The 19826-nt window shown below is 44.9% G+C and overlaps 1 long non-coding RNA gene across 1 annotated transcript in view; it reads left to right on the forward strand.

Moving 5' to 3' along the window:
• Positions 1-13690, forward strand: part of LOC122945717 — a 36037-nt gene extending 22347 nt beyond the window's left edge. The window contains exons 2-3 of the long non-coding RNA XR_006391140.1: positions 2441-2643; positions 13524-13690. This is a non-coding gene — a long non-coding RNA (uncharacterized LOC122945717). The remainder of the gene's footprint in view (positions 1-2440; positions 2644-13523) is intronic.
• Positions 13691-19826: the final 6136 nt, after the last annotated feature.

Raw genomic sequence — 19826 nt, forward strand, 5'->3', positions numbered from 1 at the left:
CATCCCTACACACCATCCTTAAAGGAGGCACCTTTATGCCTTTACTAAACATGCACTCATGTCATTGAATCAATGATTTTTAACCATGGATAAGGTGCACGTTGTTGCAGGCAGTGGGTGTGGAACCACTGTGTCAACCGACTGGTTTGACTTTTAGGTAAACCTAAGGGTGTTATTCTTGCAGTCCCCTAATTCTCACCCGTTAACCCCTATTCTGGTATCTGGACTTTGCTGCAGGACAGCCACTAGGCTACTCTTTGCTTAAATAGTCCCAGTGTGGTTGACAGCTGATCCATGGGGGTCAGATACACCTGTGTAAAGCACTAAGGGATCAGGCAAAGCTTGTAGTCAGTAACAGGCCAAAGTCAGGGAAAGCAGAGTTTTGGGTGGGTCTAACTGCTGTGGAAAGGTGATAGCATTATTACGTGGCACATCCTGTCCAGTTTTAGTAGTAATAATGACTCTGTATGATACAAATTCTGTAATATAACTAGATTAGTGTTGATCACGAATATAGGTACTTCGAAAATTCGCGAATATTTCGAATAAAGTTATATATATTCGTAATTTCGAATATTCGTATTTTTTTTGTTTGTTTTTAAATCAGTACACATGATCCCTTCCTGCTTCTAGCTTGTGGGTCAATAAGAAGGCTGCAATATACTTGACTTCAGGAGTAGTAGTGTTTGCGAATTTTGCTCTATATTAATATTTTTTCGAATATTCGCTATATTGCTATATATTCTTGTTTTTAGATTATTACGAATATTCGAAAAAACAGAGTTAGAGCAATATGGCGAATATTCGAAAAAAAAAACAAATATAGAGCAATTTAGCTAATATAGTACTAAATTCTTTTTTTCATAGTTGGAATTTTTTTCCAATCTGAACTTCACATGAGAAAAAAATTACAACTATTAGACAAAGAAGATTATAGCACTATATTAGCTAAATTGCTCTATATTCGTTTTTTCGAATATTCGCTATATATTTGTTTTTCGAATATTCGTAATATTCTAAAACAAGAATATATAGCAATATAGCGAATATTCGAAAAAAATCGAATATAGAGCAATTTGGCTAATATAGTGCTATAATCTTCTTTGTCTAATAGTTGTAAGTTGAAAAATTTGCATATTACACAATCATTACCTTGCCGATTTTTTTTTTGTAAAAAAAATAAAAAAAATATGTATTTGTGAATATTCTACAAAATATTGCGAATTCGAATAGGACCCCTGCCGCTCATCACTACTATAGATGACTGAAAAATACAACTAAATATATCAGGAGATGGGTTTTCTGCACATAAAAAGCTTACAAAATAGAGAACATAGAAAGAATGTATGGCAGATTATAAAGAGGAGGCAATGAAGAGATCTGAATGTGAAGAGAAAACTTGTATTACATTTTAGGTTTATAAATATTGTTCTGTCTTCATATACGTTCACACTATGTACAGTCTGACATTCAGTATAAACCATTCCTGCCTTCCAAATGAGGACTGTTTTCTGTAGTCTAACTTGTTTATTGGCAAAACAGGAGTATTTGATGTGATTGATCAATTGTGGTAAAACTATAGGAATACAAATATCTTGTATAAGTAAAACATAAAGAATGGCATGTACAATAATATAACATTAACAGAGAGAGCACATGACTAAAATGGCTGCCTATACATGGATTGCAGGTCTAGCATCTAGCAGTTACAACCTCTTTCCCTAAGTAACACTTATACCTAGCTAAACAGCACTGCATACATAATGTCCCTGAAACAAAGGTAGAAGTCTTACCAGATATGCTTGTACAAGGATTGTGGGGTTTGAAAAGGAGATTTGCAGGAAACAGCACTGCTGATGTCCTGTAACATGGAGACTGGAGGCTGGGCTTCTATTTCCCAGAATGCATTACACTCCCACAATGCCTTGCAACACCCACAAACACAATAATCTTTATTAACAGAAAAACAAGGTGCAATACATTTTTAAGACCGCTAGATGGTGCTATTACCTAACTAATCAGTACAGAAATACGAGAATTGTAGGAGAATGAATTAGAAATTAAATAGACGTGATCTGAAAAGAATCTCCCTGTGCTGGGGCAGAACAAATATAAATAAATGGATTGGGATAACCGCAAAATAATCAATTTTACATTTTTACTAGGATAGTTTTCTGTCTGACTTCCTGTTGAAGTACATGAATAGCCTAGGCTTATGCACCGTGTGGCTTTTAATTTTCTTATAGACTTTTCCCTGTGGTTACATTGCATACCCGTCTACACAGGGACACAAACCCCAGTAGCTTAAAAAACATTTAGTATGTAAATACCTTTCAGCCAGTCAGTCAGCAGACATACAATGTTTTAAGATAGCTCATGTCTGCTGCTAATTTGTCAAAATAGACCTGCATACATTAACTGTACTTCATGCCGTTTTCAGGATTTACAGGATCCAACATGGACACAGTGGCGTGAGTTTCTTGTCAAATACGTGTTTCTTCCATATCTACTTCTTGCTGAGTTTGCATGGGACTGGCTAGAAATACATTACTGGACTTCTCGATTTATAATTCTAAAGGCCATGATTAATTCAAGACGGGAGTTACATTCATTTTATTTACTGTGGAGGGACAGACAAAGATGGTAAGTGATCACATAAGTTGATGGTGGGTTTTCAGGAAGCATACAAATTTATAATTATCACAATTAATTGGAGACAGGCAGTATATATATAAATAAATAAAAAAATATATATATATATATTTATTTATTTATATTAGCTGAAGTACACGGCTTCGCTCGGGTATATTTAATCTATTTCATGTAATGTATATGTGTGTGTCGTTAAAAGATAAACACTTTCCATTATAACATTGATATCTACAGCCCTGACTGACCCCCCCCCCCCCCCACAGTGCCCCATTCCTTAACCACCTCAGCTCCCCTAGCTTAAACCCCCTTAACTACCTCCCGACCGTCTAACGCACGGATGCGTCCGGGAGGCGGTCGATTCATTCCTCCTGGACGCATCTGTGCGTCATCTCGCGAGACGCGAGATTTCGGTCTGAGCCGGCCCGCGCATGCGCATCGCGGGCCGGCAAAAGTTCAAGCACAATTTCGTCACCAGCCTGCCAGCCAATGATCGTGGCTGGCAGGCTGGCGATTTTTTAAATTTCAAATCAGAAGCCATTTAACACATTATATTTGTAAATATAAGGTGTTAAATGGCTTCCCTGCTCCTCTGCTGGTCCTTTTGGTCGGTTGGTCTCAGCAGAGGAGCAGGCATCACGGTGAGTAGCACCAAACACTACACATAGCCCCAGATCACCCCCCTGCACCCCAATTAACCCCTTGATCACCCCCTTCTTGCCCCTGTCAATCATTAGTGAAAGGGAAAAAAGTGATCAGTGTAAGGCCCCATGCACACGGCCGTGTGCGGGCCGTGGAACCGCGGCCTGGATCCCTCCTGAGAGCAGGAGCGCACGGCGTCACTGGTTGCTATGACGCCGTGCGCTCCCTGCTGCCGGCACAGTACAGTAATACACTGGTATGATCTATAGCAGTGTATTACTGTACTGTGCCGGCAGCAGGGAGCGCACGGCGTCATAGCAACCAGTGACGCCGTGCGCTCCTGCTCTCAGGAGGGATCCAGGCCGCGGTTCCACGGCCCGCACACGGCCGTGAACAACGGCCGTGTGCATGGGGCCTAAACTGTCACTTTTTTTTTCACTGGTATTGACTGTTAGGTTTTAGGGATAGTTTAGGCCCCTTGGTTAGGTAGTTTAGCGATCATTTAGCGCCCAGCCCACCGCACCGCAGTCACTTATTCGCTGATTAGCGTATCGCTAATCAGCATTTGTACTTTTATAGTATCTGTAAGTGATCAAAACTGATCAGTCAGATCTATAATAGTATTAGTGTCAGCTTAGTTCGCCCTCCACCCAAAACGCAGTGTTTGCCTGATCAGGCCTGATCGGTCGCCCACACGTGCGTTCACCCACGCCCGCCCCGCCGCAGTGACAACATTCTTTATTTTTTTTATCACTGCATAATCACTTTACAAGCGCTGCGGCGATAAAAAAAAATCAGTTTTGATATTTTTTATCAACCGCAGCGGCCTCCGGTACTTCGCTAGCCTCCCATTTGTAAGACAGGCTTGCTTTTTTTCTTGGGTAGTCTCAGGGAATACCCCTAAATTTAGTAGCCCAAATGTCAAACAGGGGGTATTCTTCTGAAGAGGCCTACAGGCTTCTGACCCAGTCGGATGAGGAATGGGAACCCTCATCTGATGAATCTAGCGGGTCAGAATATGAAACTGTAGAAAGCAGTGGCAGTCTGACTCAAAGTTCGGACGAGGAGGTTGAGGTCCCTGATAGCACCAGGCATACCCGTGTCACAACCAGACAGCTGAGAAGCTCTGACAGAGTGTCACAACCAGACAGCTGAGAAGCTCTGACAGAGGCCTTTCAGAACCTCCTTCTTGAGTTTCTGTGTTGTGGTATTCAGCTCCTCCTCTCGTTAGCCTCTCTCAGCTGTCATGTGTTGGACTAATTGCTTCCCTTTAAATTCTTCCCCAGAAGGCTTTTCTGGGCGGCTTATACTACTTCCTGGAGTGTGTGTGCACGCTGACTCTGTCCTCCTGTTTGCTTCAAAGCTAAGTGTTGTACCTTTATCTGTTATTTTCTGTTTGCTGGATCCCAGGTGACCCTGACTCCCTCCGTATCTTGTGTAGGGAGCCGGTGGTCGTGTCCCCTCACTATTGTAGGGTGCTCAGGGCTTTATAGTCAAGGTTCGTGGATATGCAAACCTCCACCATTCGGATCTTTGCATAGGCTGAGCAGCCAGGGAAAGTGCCAGGTCTTCTGCAGGGGTCTCCCTTGGTTCCTTAGTTTTTGGATCCAGCGAGTCGTTTATACATGTTGCTTTGCCTTGTTTCCTGTACACCGTCCGAGACATTATAAGCCGCCATAACCGTCTCAAGCATGGATCCGGTTTCACTTTTGGCTGAACGCCTTCAGGGTCTTTCATTGGAGGTAGCTGATCTCCGTAAGACTTTTTCTCAGCTTCAAGTGACCGGTTCAGCTTGCGTTCATGGAGTTTGTTCTGAGCCTAAGATCTCGCTCCCGGATACGTTCTCCGGGGGTAGTGAGAATTTTGTGCGTTTTAGAGAGGCTTGCAAACTCCATTTTCGCCTTCTTCCCCACTCCTCTGGTGATGAGGAACGGAGGGTGGGGATCATTATATCGCTGCTCAGAGGTAACGCTCAGTCATGGGCCTTTTCGCTGCCGGAGGGGGCACGGCCTCTCCGTTCAGTGGATGAATTCTTTTTAGCCCTGGGTCAGATATATGATGATCCGGATCGTATTGCTCTGGCTGAGTCTAAACTACGTCTATTATGCCAGGGTAAACAATCCGCAGAAATATACTGCTCAGAATTTCGGAGATGGGCAGTTGATACTGGTTGGAATGATCCTGCGCTCCGAAGTCAATTTTGCCATGGTCTTTCAGAGGGATTGAAAGATGCATTTGCCTTTCATGAGAGGCCTAGTTCTTTGGACTCTGCTATGTCTCAGGCCGTTCGTATTGACAGGCGTCTTAGAGAGAGAGGAGAGATGTCCCCTTCCTGTCATACTCAGTCCCAGGACAGTGCAGCGGTCCCGTTCTGTGCGCAGGGGTCTCAGTCGCCGTCAGCCCCTTCTGAGCAGGAGCCCATGCAGCTGGGGTTGATTGCTTCTGACAATAGAAGATTCAGCCCGCATGGGAGGGTTTGTTTTTGTTGTGGAGGTATAAATCATTTGGCAAATATTTGTCCCTCTAGGAGATTCAGGCAGTTTTCTGGGAGTAATAAAGAAACAAACAGGAAAAAATCTTTTAAAAATGTTCCGTCTGTTACTATTGGCAGGGTTGAGGTGGAAATTGAAGGTTTTCCATTTGCTTGTAGTTCCCGTTTTGTCCTGCCGGCTAGGGTGGCGCTAGAGAGCAAGAACATTTTTTGTTAGATTTTTGTGGATAGTGGAGCAGCGGTTAATCTCATTGATAATCAATTTGCGATAACTCATGGTTTCCAGGTGCGCACTTTGGGAAAGGATATTCCTGTTTTTGCTATCGATTCCGCTCCACTTTCTCAAAAATCATTAAAGGGCATAGTTCACAATATCCGTTTAATTATGAGTGATGCTCATGTTGAGGATGTGTTATGTTTCGTCCTTAGCGGTTTACCCACCCCTCTGGTGTTGGGGCTGCCCTGGGGCAGCCATCTGTTTCTGAGGTTGCTACTAAGACTGTACCATCTTTTCTCTCTGAATTTTCGGATGTCTTCTCTGAGAGTGGAGTTCAGGATATGCCCCCGCACAGGGAGTACGATTGCCCTATTAATCTCATCCCAGACTCCAAGCTGCCTAAATCTCGTTTATACAATCTTTCCCAACCTGAGAGGATCTCTATGCGTGCTTATATCTCTGAGAGTCTGAGAAAGGGACACATACGACCCTCGAAGTCACCTGTTGCCGCTGGTTTTTTCTTTGTTAAGAAAAAAGATGGTTCTTTAAGACCTTGTCTGGATTTCAGGGAGCTGAACAATATCACAATTCGTGACCCTTATCCGCTTCCTCTGATCCCGGACCTATTTAACCAGGTTGTTGGGGCTAAAGTATTTTCCAAATTAGATTTAAGAGGAGCATACAACCTGGTCAGGGTCAGAGAAGGGGACGAATGGAAGACGGCCTTCAATACCCCTGAGGGCCATTTTGAAAATTTGGTTATGCCTTTTGGTTTGATGAATGCCCCAGCCGTTTTTCAGCATTTCGTGAACAGCATTTTTTATCATTTGATGGGAAAATTTGTATTGGTGTATTTGGATGACATTTTGATTTTTTTCTCCCGATTTCAAAACTCATAAGGAACATTTACGTCAGGTCTTGCTCATCCTGCGGGAGAATAAATTATATGCGAAACTGGAAAAATGTGTGTTTGCGGTTCCAGAAATTCAATTTCTAGGGTTTCTTCTCTCCGCTTCTGGTTTTCGCATGGACCCCGAGAAGGTCCGCGCTGTGCTTGAGTGGGAGCTTCCTGAGAATCAAAAGGCGCTGATGCGTTTTTTGGGCTTTGCCAATTATTACAGGAAGTTAATTTTGAATTATTCTTCTATTGTTAAACCACTCACTGATATGACCAGAAAGGGGGTAGATTTTTCTTCTTGGTCAGTAGAGGCGCGTAAGGCTTTTTATGATATCAAGGAGAGTTTTGCTTCCGCTCCCATCTTGGTGCAACCTGATGTTTCTTTACCCTTCATAGTTGAGGTTGATGCTTCTGAGGTGGGTGTGGGGGCGGTCTTGTCTCAGGGTTCCTCTCCTGCCAATTGGCGACCGTGTGCGTTTTTCTCAAGAAAACTCTCCTCCGCAGAGAGAAATTACGATGTGGGAGATAGGGAATTGTTGGCCATCAAGTTGGCTTTTGAGGAATGGCGCCATTGGCTAGAGGGAGCCAGACACCCTATTACCGTATTTACTGACCATAAAAATCTGGCCTACTTGGAGTCAGCCAAGCGTCTGAACCCGAGACAGGCCAGATGGTCGTTGTTCTTTTCTAGGTTTAATTTTGTTGTCACGTTCCGCCCTGGAGTTAAGAATGTGAAGGCAGATGCCCTGTCACGTTGTTTTCCGGGAGGCGGGAATTTTGAAGACCCGGGTCCCATTTTGGCTGAAGGTGTGGTGGTCTCTGCTCTTTTTCCTGAATTGTAGGCAGAGGTGCAGGCAGCCCAGTCAGAGGCTCCTGATCTTTGTCCTCCTGGGAGGTTGTTTGTGCCTCTCGCTTTAAGACACAAGATTTTTAAAGAACACAACGATACGGTCCTTGCTGGGCACCCGGGGGTAAGAGCCACACTGGATCTCATCGCTCGGAGATTCTGGTGGCCTGCGCTTCGTAAGTCGGTTGAGGGTTTTGTGGCAGCCTGCGAGACTTGCGCTCGTGCCAAAGTCCCTCATTCACGGCCATCAGGTCCTCTCCTTCCCTTACCCATTCCTTCCCGTCCTTGGACACATCTGTCCATGGACTTCATAACGGACCTGCCTCGTTCCTCGGGGAAGACTGTGATTCTGGTGGTGGTGGACCGTTTTAGCAAAATGGTGCATTTCATCCCTTTTCCTGGTTTGCCCAATGCTAAGACGCTGGCGCAGGCATTTGTTGATCACATTGTCAAATTGCACGGTATTCCTTCAGACATAGTCTCTGATAGGGGCACGCAGTTTGTTTCCAGATTCTGGAAGGCTTTCTGTTCTCGCTTGGGGGTTCGGTTGTCATTCTCTTCTGCTTTCCACCCGCAGTCGAATGGCCAGACAGAGCGCGTCAATCAGAATCTGGAGACATATCTGCGTTGTTTTGTGGCGGAGAATCAAGAGGATTGGTGTTCTTTTTTGTCCCTTGCTGAGTTTGCTTTAAATAACCGTCGTCAGGAGTCCTCTGATAAGTCACCATTTTTTGGTGCATATGGGTTTCATCCACAGTTTGGGACTTTCTCGGGAGAGGGGTCTTCTGGTTTACCTGATGAGGACAGATTCTCCTCGTCTTTGTCATCTATTTGGCAAAAGATTCAAGATAATCTAAAGAGCATGAGTGAGAGATATAAGCGTGTGGCTGATAAGAGACGTGTGCTTGGTCCGGACCTGAATGTTGGTGATCTGGTGTGGTTGTCTACCAAGAATATCAAATTGAAGGTTCCCTCCTGGAAGTTGGGTCCTAGGTTTATTGGGCCTTACAAAATCCTGTCTGTCATCAATCCTGTTGCATACCGTCTTGATCTTCCTCAGACTTGGGAGATCCATAATGTTTTTCATAAGTCCTTATTGAAACCTTATGTTCAACCCATTGTACCCTCGCCTTTGCCTCCTCCTCCGATTATGGTTGATGGGAATCTTGAATTTCAGGTCTCTAGGATTGTGGATTCTCGTCTTGTCCGCGGTTCTCTTCAGTACCTTGTTCAGTGGGAGGGGTATGGTCCTGAGGAGAGGATGTGGGTCCCAGTGACGGACATTAAGGCCTCTCGTCTCATCAGGGCTTTCCATAGGTCCCATCCTGAGAAGGTGGGTTCTGAGTGTCCGGAGTCCACTCGTAGTGGGAGGGGTACTGTCACAACCAGACAGCTGAGAAGCTCTGACAGAGGCCTTTCAGAACCTCCTCCTTGAGTTTCTGTGTTGTGGTATTCAGCTCCTCCTCTCGTTAGCCTCTCTCAGCTGTCATGTGTTGGACTAATTGCTTCCCTTTAAATTCTTCCCCAGAAGGCTTTTCTGGGCGGCTTATACTACTTCCTGGAGTGTGTGTGCACGCTGACTCTGTCCTCCTGTTTGCTTCAAAGCTAAGTGTTGTACCTTTATCTGTTATTTTCTGTTTGCTGGATCCCAGGTGACCCTGACTCCCTCCGTATCTTGTGTAGGGAGCCGGTGGTCGTGTCCCCTCACTATTGTAGGGTGCTCAGGGCTTTATAGTCAAGGTTCGTGGATATGCAAACCTCCACCATTCGGATCTTTGCATAGGCTGAGCAGCCAGGGAAAGTGCCAGGTCTTCTGCAGGGGTCTCCCTTGGTTCCTTAGTTTTTGGATCCAGCGAGTCGTTTATACATGTTGCTTTGCCTTGTTTCCTGTACACTGTCCGTGACAACCCGGCCCCGTGCTGCTAGACCACAGGTTGCGCAGGATCCGCTTCAAGGGCAGCAGAGTGGGGCTGGCGCTGTCGGATTACGTGGTGAGGCAAACACCAGCAGAGCAGCCCATCCTGGACCTAGTACCAGCACTGCCGTACAACATGGTGAAGTGGCGAGCACCAGAAGGGCAGTTAAAGCTGGTACGGTGGCACGTGCAGTAGTTACCCCGTCGCAGCCACCGCACAGACAGGCCCGTAGAGCCCTTAGAATCCCTGAGGTGCTGGCAAACCCTGATTGGCAGTCCCCAACTTCAGCCGCACCAGTAGTTCCCCCTTTCACCGCCCAGTCTGGAGTTCGGGTTGAGACAGCTCAGATCGGTTCGGCCCTGGGATTTTTTGAGCTGTTCTTGACTGCGGAGCTCTTGTGGCAGAAACAAATCGGTATGCCACTCAATTTATATCCGCCATCCCGGGAAGCTTTTGTGCCCAGCTTTTCCGGTGGAAACCAGTCCAAGTTTCTGAAATAAAAAAAATTCTGGGCCTTCTCCTCAACATGGGTCTAACCAAAAAGCATGAATTGCGGTCATATTGGTCCACGAACCCAATTCATCACATGCCCATGTTCTCTGCTGCTATGTCCTGTTCTTTAGCGACAACACTACCTCCCGTCCCAGAGGCCACCCAGCTTTTGACCGGCTCCACAAAATTCGGCCCCTCATAGACCACTTCAACCAGAAATTAGCAGATTTGTATACCCCTGAGCAAAAAATCTGCGTAGACGAGTCCCTAATACATTTTACCGGGCGCCTTGGCTTCAAACAATACATCCCAAGCAAGCGCGCCCGGTATGGGGTCAAGTTGTATAAGCTCTGTGAAAGGGCCACAGGCTATACCCACAAATTTCGGATCTATGAGGGAAAAGATCAGACCCTGGAGCTGGTCCGTTGCCCTGACTACCTGGGGAGCAGTGGGAAGAAAGTCTGGGACTTGGTGTCACCCTTATTTGGCAAGGGGTACCATCTTTATGTGGACAATTTCTACACAAGTGTGGCCCTCTTCAGGCATTTGTTTCTAGAACAGATTGGCAGTTCGCGCGGGCTTCCCCCAACGGCTCGTTACCACCCGTCTTGCAAGGGGGGTGAGGGCTGCCTTGTCTAACCAAGAACTGCTCGCGGTGAAATGGAGAGACAAGCGTGATGTTTACATGCTCTCCTCCATTCACGCAGACACGACAATCCAAATTGAGAGAGCAACCAGTGTCATTGAAAAGCCCCTCTCAGTCCACGACTATAACCTTCACATGGGAGGGGTGGACTTCAATGACCAGATGTTGGCTCCGTATTTAGTTTCCTGACGCACCAGACGCTGGTATAAGAAGGTGTCTGTATATTTAAAGGGGTTGTCCGGGTTCAGAGGTGAACCCGGACATACCCTTATTTTCACCCCGGCAGCCCTCCTGAGCCTGGCATCGGAGCATCTCATGCTCCGATGCGCTCCCGTGCCCTGCGCTAGATCGCGCAGGGCATGGGCTCTTGTGTTTTCAATAACACACTGCCGGGCGGTAACTTCCGCCCAGCAGTGTGTTCGGTGATGTCACCGGCTCTGAGGGGCGGGCTTTAGCTCTGCCCTAGCCGTTTTACTGGCTAGGGCAGAGCCAAATCCCGCCCATCAGTGCCGGTGACATCACCGGGCTGCCTGTCAGCTCCATAGAGAGCCCCGGTACGTCACCGGAACTCAGAAAAATGCCTTTGCCCTGCGCGATTTAGCGCAGGGCAAAGGAGAGCTTCGGAGCATGAACTGCTCCGATGCTCATGTCAGGGGGGCTGCCGGGGTGAAAATGGAGGTATGTCCTGGTTCAGCTCTGAACCTGGACAACCCCTTTAATTCAATTGGCTCTGTATAATAGTTTTGTTCTCTACAGTAAGGCTGGGAGAACAGGATCCTTCCTCAAATTTCAGGAAGAGATCATCGAGAACCTCCTGTATCCAGGAGGTTCCGTGGCCCCATCCACCAGTGTAGTTAGCCATCTACATGAGCGACATTTCCCCAATGTCGTTGCTGGTACCTCAACCCAACCGTCACCCCGAAAAAGATGTCTTGTCTGTAGCAGGAGTGGAATAAGGCGTGACACCCGCTATTTCTGTCCTGACTGCCCTGACCACCCTGCCCTATGCTTAGGGGAGTGTTTCCGGAAGTACCACACACAGGTACACTTAGCATAGGGATCACATTTTGCAGGACAGGCACACAGGGCTATTAGGGCCCATTCACACACAGCTGCTGCAAACCTCTCCTTTCACCTGGGACAAAGTGCATAATGCACTTCGCCGCATCTTTGGGCGATTTGTGCTTTGCACATTGTCCCATGAGAAAGGAGAGGTTTGTCCTATAAAGGTAAAAAAAAACAAAAAAAAAAAACACCAGTAAGCAAAAAAGTTAACGTTCAGTTCCAAAAGTTAAATAAAGTTTATATGTTCTGTTCAAAGGTTATTATAAAGTTAATAAAATTTATTGCGTTGCGGCCTGGTTTTTGGATCCGAGACTTCTTCTCACGCTTTAGGGCCCCTAAAATGCCAGGGCAGTATAAATACCCCACATGTGACCCCATTTTGGAAAGAAGACACCCCAAGATATTTTGTGATGGGCATAGTGAGTTCATGGAAGTTTTTATTTTTTGTCACAAGTGTGTGTCACACGCACATACACTCAGCTTTATATATTAGATATGGTCCATATGGTCTTCGCCAGAAACACCCGTGTCATTAAGAAGGTGGGGTCCACGTAATGTTGTTCATTTGTTATAGGGTTATCTGGTTCTTTAAAATGGATGCCCTATCCTTAGGACAGGCCTTCAATATTAGGTTGGTCGGGGTCGACTCTGTTTTAATGAGCATCCACTTCACTGTGTACCAGGCATAGCTCTGTACTTTTAGTGGCAGCTGTGCCTGGTATCAGTAAAGCTTAGTCAGATTCAGGGACTGAACTGCAATACTTGGCACGAGTTCAGCCCCCCCACTTATCTAACGTTGATCTCTTATGTTAAGGATATCATCAGTTTTGAAGAGCACAATAATCACTTTAATTCTTGAGAGCGTGTAGTACTAAAGCTGGTTTCACATTTGTGTTGTGGCTTTCCGGTTTTAAGATCCGGCGCAGGATCTCAAAACTGGAATTAAATGGATCTGTGCCATTGAATACATCTGGATGCATCATAAATTCCCCCAAAAATGACAAGAGTCCAGCTTCCAATAAAAAGCATTGCATCTTCATTCTTCAAATCATGAATAATAAAATCCAAGTGTGACATCATGCAGACAGGATAGAGTTATAGTTTACACGTTTCGGATACCAAAATGTGATCCTTACTCATGTCAATTTAGTATCCGAAACGTCATGACAATGTCATGAGTATTTTGGTACCTGAAACATGTAGACTATAACACTATCCTGTCTGTATGATGTCACACTTGGATTTTATTATTCATGATTTTTGAAGCCTAAAGATGTAACGTTTTTTTTTGGAAGGTTTTCATTTTGTTTGGACTTTTATCTTGCCTGATCTGATTTTATGGTCCGTGTCTCCATTAAGCGGGACACAGGTTAGCGCAGCTATTTTTCTTTATTTGTGTTCATCTGGATGCATCTGTTTCGGCCTGATCCGGTTGTATTAAATCCAAGCTGAACAAACCAGATCTGGTATGAAAATCACTGTAGCTCAATGGGCACTAGATCATTAATTTATTTTTTCGCTAACAAAAAACAAGATTTTGCACTTATGAATTATATTAATTTTCATGCCGGATTCGGTCTGTTCCGTTGTGCAAACAGGACACAAAAAATAAGGAAGGTGTGACCCAGATGGAATCAATATTATGTTCTCTATCTTTCAGGTTCGACTCTCAACTTTTTTTGCGCCTTTTGTGGGTTATATCAAACAATGGATTTTATCTTTTCATCTTATGGACTATAACCCCACAATTTATCTATAACTATGTGTTTTACTTCTCATTGTATATCTACCCATTCATTTACATTTACGAAGTGGTGGTAAAGTTCCAAGAACTGGGCATTCAAGCAATATGAGACATGATGGCGTTCCTACCCAGGGTTGGATACAAATTGTCACTCTGAATTAATGGATGGAAGATGACGCCCCTTCTATCACTGTGATCCATATATTAAAAAATATTAAGACTATTAAAATCAAAGAGGCACTATTATGGTCAAAATATTTTCATAGTGTGTAATGTGGTTTTTCTACCTTGAACATTAAATATTTTCATTTTTTCCATCTTATTTAAGAGCATTGGTTGTTAAAGGGCATCTGTCAGCAGATTTGTACCTATGACACTGGCTGACCTGTTACATGTGTGCTTGGCAGCTGAAGGCATTTGTGTTGGTCCCATGTCCATATGTGTCCGCATTAAAATAATGTTTTAATATATGCAAATGAGCCTCTAGGATCAATGGGAACAAAAAATTATGAAGAGCAACAAGCACGGGCCTAATCAACCTTTCCGGAATGCAACAGCCAAACCACGACCACAGATGCACAGCAGTCCACCGGTTAGTAAGCAAACAGGTAGTGGCAGCATCCCAGATATTCCTTATATTCTTAGTACTTACAGTAATGTGTACAAAAAGAGCAAAAAATGCAACGTTTCGGCTATAAGGTAGCCTTTGTCAAGCATAACTACAAGTGGCAAAACACAAATGTATATAGTGCATGGGACACCTCCCAATACCTCAAAGAGGCCAAGCAAATAAACAGCACAACGCCTCATAGTTAAAAACCTCCAATACCATGGTGATCTTAATCAAGTATTACATTACTTACAATTGTGTTCAATTAAAAGGACGTGTGCTACCTCACGGGGGGCGGAAGCCAAGGGAGCACATCCATCAAGCATCTCGGTTGACCATTGCTATCGACAATTGTGCATGCTTAAAACATCATCAAAGGGTGTCACACGCATCACATAGCGCACACCAGCGCGTCACTGATTGCCTATTCAATCACGTGACTTCCGGTTTAAGAATTGTGGGTACCCTCAGGAATCTTTTAAAAGGGCACACCAACATGCAATGAGTTGCAATCGTGAACAACACTTGTGCCCAAAGGTTAGGAAGGAGGAAGACAATATGTGCAGGATTAAACACAATGTAATATAGCTGCTCACCCGTCTACTGTCAAACAAGGTGCTCAAAGTCTAACTGACTCACCCAGTCAGAAAAAGAGAGAAATTGAAATGTTGCTGGATAGACTGGCACACTATATCTGGTAGCAAGTAGAGGACAGACGAGTGGTGTTAGGTGATTGGTAATGAATTATTTTGATATAGGGAGATAAGTACAGTGGATATAAAAAGTCTACACACCCCTAAAAAAATGAGACAAAGATAAATAATTTCAGAACTTTTTCCACCTTTAATGTGACCTATAAACTGTACCACTCAATTGAAATATTTTAGGTGGCGGGAAGAAAACAAAAAAAATAAAATGTGGTTGCATAAGTGTGCACACCGTCTTATAACTGGGGATGTAGTTCAGAATTAAGCAATCACATTCAAAATCATGTTAAATAGGAGTCAGCATACACCTGCCATTGTTTACAGTGTCTCTGATTAACCCCAAATAAAGTTCAGCTACTCTAGTTGATTTTTCCTGAAATTTTCTTAGGCCTCTTTCACACTTGCGTTGTCCGGATCCGGCGTGTACTCCACTTGCCGGAATTACACGCCGGATCCGGAAAAACGCAAGTGTACTGAAAGCATTTGAAGACGGATCCGTCTTCAAAATGCTTTCAGTGTTACTATGGCACCCAGGACGCTATTAAAGTCCTGGTTGCCATAGTAGTAGTGGGGAGCGGGGGAGCGGTATACTTACAGTCCGTGCGGCTCCCGGGGCGCTCCAGAGTGACGTCAGAGCGCCCCATGCGCATGGATCATGTGATCCATGCGATCACGTCATCCATGCGCCTGGGGCGCCCTGACGTCACTCTGGAGCGCCCCGGGAGCCGCACGGATGGTAAGTATGCTGCTCCCCGCTCCCCACTACAGTTTACCATGGCTGCCAGGACTTTAGCGTCCCGGCAGCCATGGTAACCATTGAGAAAAAGCTAAACGTCGCATCCGGCAATGCGCCGAAACGACGTTTAGCTTAAGGCCGGATCCGGATCAATGCCTTTCAATGGGCATTCATTCCGGATCCGGCCTTGCGGCAAGTGTTCCGGATTTTTGGCCGGAGCAAAAAGCGCAGCATGCTGCGCTATTTGCTGCGGCCAAAAAACGTTCCGTTCCGGAACTGAAGACATCCTGATGCATCCTGAAGGACGGACTGTCCATTCAGAATGCATTAGGATAATCCTGATCAGTATTCTTCCGGCATAGAGCCCCGACGACGGAACTCTATGCCGGAAGACTATAACGCAGGTGTGAAAGGGCCCTTAGTCGAATCCCACAGCAAAAGCCATGGTCCACAGAGAGCTTCCAAAGCATCAGAGGGATCTCATTGTTAAAAGGTATCAGTCAGGAGAAGGGTACAAAAAAATTTCCAAGGCATTAGATACACCATGGAACACAGTTAAGACAGTCATCAAATGGAGGAAATATGGCAAAACAGTGACATTACCAAGAATTGGACGTCCCTCCAAAATTGATGAAAAGACTAGAAAAAAACTGGTCTGGGAGGCTACCAAGAGGCCTACAGTAACATTAACCACTTCAACCCCCCTAGCTAAAACCCCCTTAATGACCAGGCCACTTTTTACACTTCTGCACTACACTACTTTCACCGTTTATTGCTCGGTCATGCAACTTACCACCCAAATGAATTTTACCTCCTTTTCTTCTCACTAATAGAGCTTTCATTTGGTGGTATTTCATTGCTGCTGACATTTTTACTTTTTTTGTTATTAATCAAAATGTAACGATTTTTTTGCAAAAAAATGACATTTTTCACTTTCAGCTGTAAAATTTTGCAAAAAAAACGACATCCATATATAAATTTTTCGCTAAATTTATTGTTCTACATGTCTGTAATAAAAAAAAAATGTTTGGGCAAAAGAAAATGGTTTGGGTAAAAGTTATAGCGTTTACAAACTATGGTACAAAAATGTGAATTTCCGCTTTTTGAAGCAGCTCTGACTTTCTTAGCACCTGTCATGTTTCCTGAGGTTCTACAATGCCCAGACAGTACAAACACCCCATAAATTACCCCATTTCGGAAAGTAGACACCCTAAGGTATTCGCTGATGGGCATAGTGAGTTCATAGAACTTTTTATTTTTTGTCACAAGTTTGTAAGAAAAAAGAAATAAATCATCATTTTCCGCTAACTTATGACAAAAAATAAAACATTCTAGGAACTCTCCATGCCCCTCACGGAATACCTTGGGGTGTCTTCTTTCCAAAATGGGGTCACTTGTGGCGTAGTTATACTGCCCTGGCAATTTAGGGGCCCATATGTGTGAGAAGTACTTTGCAATCAAAATGTGTAAAAAAAATGGCCTGCGAAATCCGAAAGGTGCTCTTTGGAATGTGTGTCCTTTGCCCACCTAGGCTGCAATAAAGTGTCACACATCTGGTATCGCCGTACTCAGGAGAAGTTGGGGAATGTGTTTTTGGGTGTCATTTTACATATACCCATGCTGGGTGAGAGAAATATCTTGGCAAAAGACAACTTTTCCAATTTTTGTATACAAAGTTGGCATTTGACCAAGATATTTATCTCACCCAGCATGGGTATATGTAAAATGACACCCCAAAACACATTCCTCAACTTCTCCTGAGTACGGCGATACCACATGTGTGACACTTTTTTGCAGCCTAGATGCGCAAAGCGGCCCAAATTCCTTTTAGGAGGGCATTTTTAGACATTTGGATGCCAGACTTCTTCTCACGCTTTCGGGCCCCTAACATGCCAGGGCAATATAAATACCCCACATGTGACCCCATTTTGGAAAGAAGACACCCCAAGGTATTCTGTGAGGGGCATGGCGAGTTCCTAGAATTTTTTTATTTTTTTGGCACAAGTTAGCGGAAATTGATTTTTTTTTTGTATTTTCTCACAAAGTCTCCCTTTCCGCTAACTTGGGACAAAAATTTCAATCTTTCATGGACTCAATATGCCCGGAATATCTTGGGGTGTCTTCTTTCCGAAATGGGGTCACATGTGGGGTATTTATACTGCCCTGGCATTTTAGGGGCCCTAAAGCGTGAGAAGAAGTCTGGAATATAAATGTCTAAAAATGTTTACGCATTTGGATTCCGTGAGGGGTATGGTGAGTTCATGTGAGATTTTATTTTTTGACACAAGTTAGTGGAATATGAGAATTTGTAAGAAAAAACAAACAAAAAATTTCCGCTAAGGCTCCTTTCACACCTGCGTTCAGGTGTCCGCAGGTGAGCTCCGTTTGAAGGGGCTCACAAGCGGCCCTGAACGCAGCCGTCTGGCCCTAATGCATTCTCAGTGGAGGCGGATCCACTGAGAATGCATCCGCCTGCCAGCGCTCAGCCTCCGCTCCGCTCAGTGAGCGGACACCTGAACGCTGCAAGCAGCGTTCGGGTGTCCGCCTGGCCGTGCGGAGGCGAGCGGATCCGTTCCGACTTATAATGGAAGTCAATGGGGACGGATCCGCTTGAAGATGACACCATATGGCTCAATCTTCAAGCGGATACGTCCCCCTTTGACTTTCAATGTAAAGTCTGAACGGATCTGCTCAGGCTACTTTCACACTTAGAAAATTTTTCTAAGTTATAATGCAGACGGATCCGTTCTGAACGGAGCCACCGTCTGCATTAATATGAGCGGATCCGTTCAGAAAGGATCCGATCGAACGCTAGTGTGAAAGTAGCCTAACTTGTGCCCAAAAAAATGTCTGAATGGAGCCTTACAGGGGGTTGATCAATGACAGGGGGTGATCAGGAAGTCTATATGCGTGATCTCCCCCTTGTCATTGATCACTGTAAGGCTCCATTCAGACGTCCGCATGTGTTTTGCGTATCCAATCCATGTATCTGTGGATCCGTAAAAATCATACGGACCTCTGAATGGAGCCTTACAGGGGGGTGATCAATGACAGGGGGTGATCAGGGAGTCTATATGGGGTGATCAGTGGTTCATAAAGGGTTAATAAGTGACAAGTGGGGGTGTAGTGTAGTGGTGTTTGGTGCTACTTTACTGAGCTGCCTGTGTCCTCTGGGGGTCGATCCAAACAAAAGGGGCCCCGCAGAGGACCAGGTAGCAGGTATATTAGACGCTGTTATCAAAACAGCATCTAATATACCTGTTAGGGGTTAAAAAAAAAACACATCTCCAGCCTGCCAGCGAGCGATCGCCGCTGGCAGGCTGGAGATCCACTCGCTTACCTTCCGTTCTTGTGAGCGCGCGTTCACAGGAAATCTCGGCTCTCGCGGGAGGACGCGTATATGCGTCCACCCAGAAGAGCAGGGCCGCCGCCAGGACGCAATCCTGCGTACGGCGGTCCTGTAGTGGTTAAAGGAGCTGCAGGAATATCTGACAAGTACTGGCTGTGTGGTACATGTGACAACAATCTCCCATATTCTTCATATGTCTGGGCTATGGGGTAGAGTGGAAAGACAAAAGCCTTTTCTTGCGAAGAAAAACATCCAAGCCAGGCTACATTCTGAAAAAACACATCTGAAGTCTCCCAAAAGTATGTAGGAAAAGGTCTTATGGTCTGATGAAACCAAGGTTGAACTTTTTGGCCATAATTCCAAAAGATATGTTTGCCATAAAAACAACACTGCACATAACCAAAAGAACACCATACCCACAGTGAAGCATAGTGGTGGCAGCACATCATGCTTTGGGGCATTTTAACAGGGGTGTGTAGACTTTTTATATCCACTGTATATGGAGATCTATATTAAAATTATTTGTATAAACAGTCCTACATAGCAGCCAATCAACAAGCGTCATACTACTTGCCCTAAAAGGCCATCACAGCCAATCCTACTATTGGCATGGCTGTGATTGGCCAACTGCAGCATGTGACCCAGCCTCTATTTAAGCTGGAGTCACGTAGCGCCACCCGTCACTCTGCTCGGATTAGTGTAGGGAGAGGCTGCAGCTGCTGTGAGGGAGAGATCAGGGAGAAATCTTATCAAGAACTTTTTTTTGTACTCTGCGATCTACAGCAAATGAGTTTTGTGGGTACAGTGCACAATTTTT

Source organism: Bufo gargarizans, chromosome 8 (assembly GCF_014858855.1).
Source record: "Bufo gargarizans isolate SCDJY-AF-19 chromosome 8, ASM1485885v1, whole genome shotgun sequence".
NCBI classification, from domain to species: domain Eukaryota; kingdom Metazoa; phylum Chordata; class Amphibia; order Anura; family Bufonidae; genus Bufo; species Bufo gargarizans.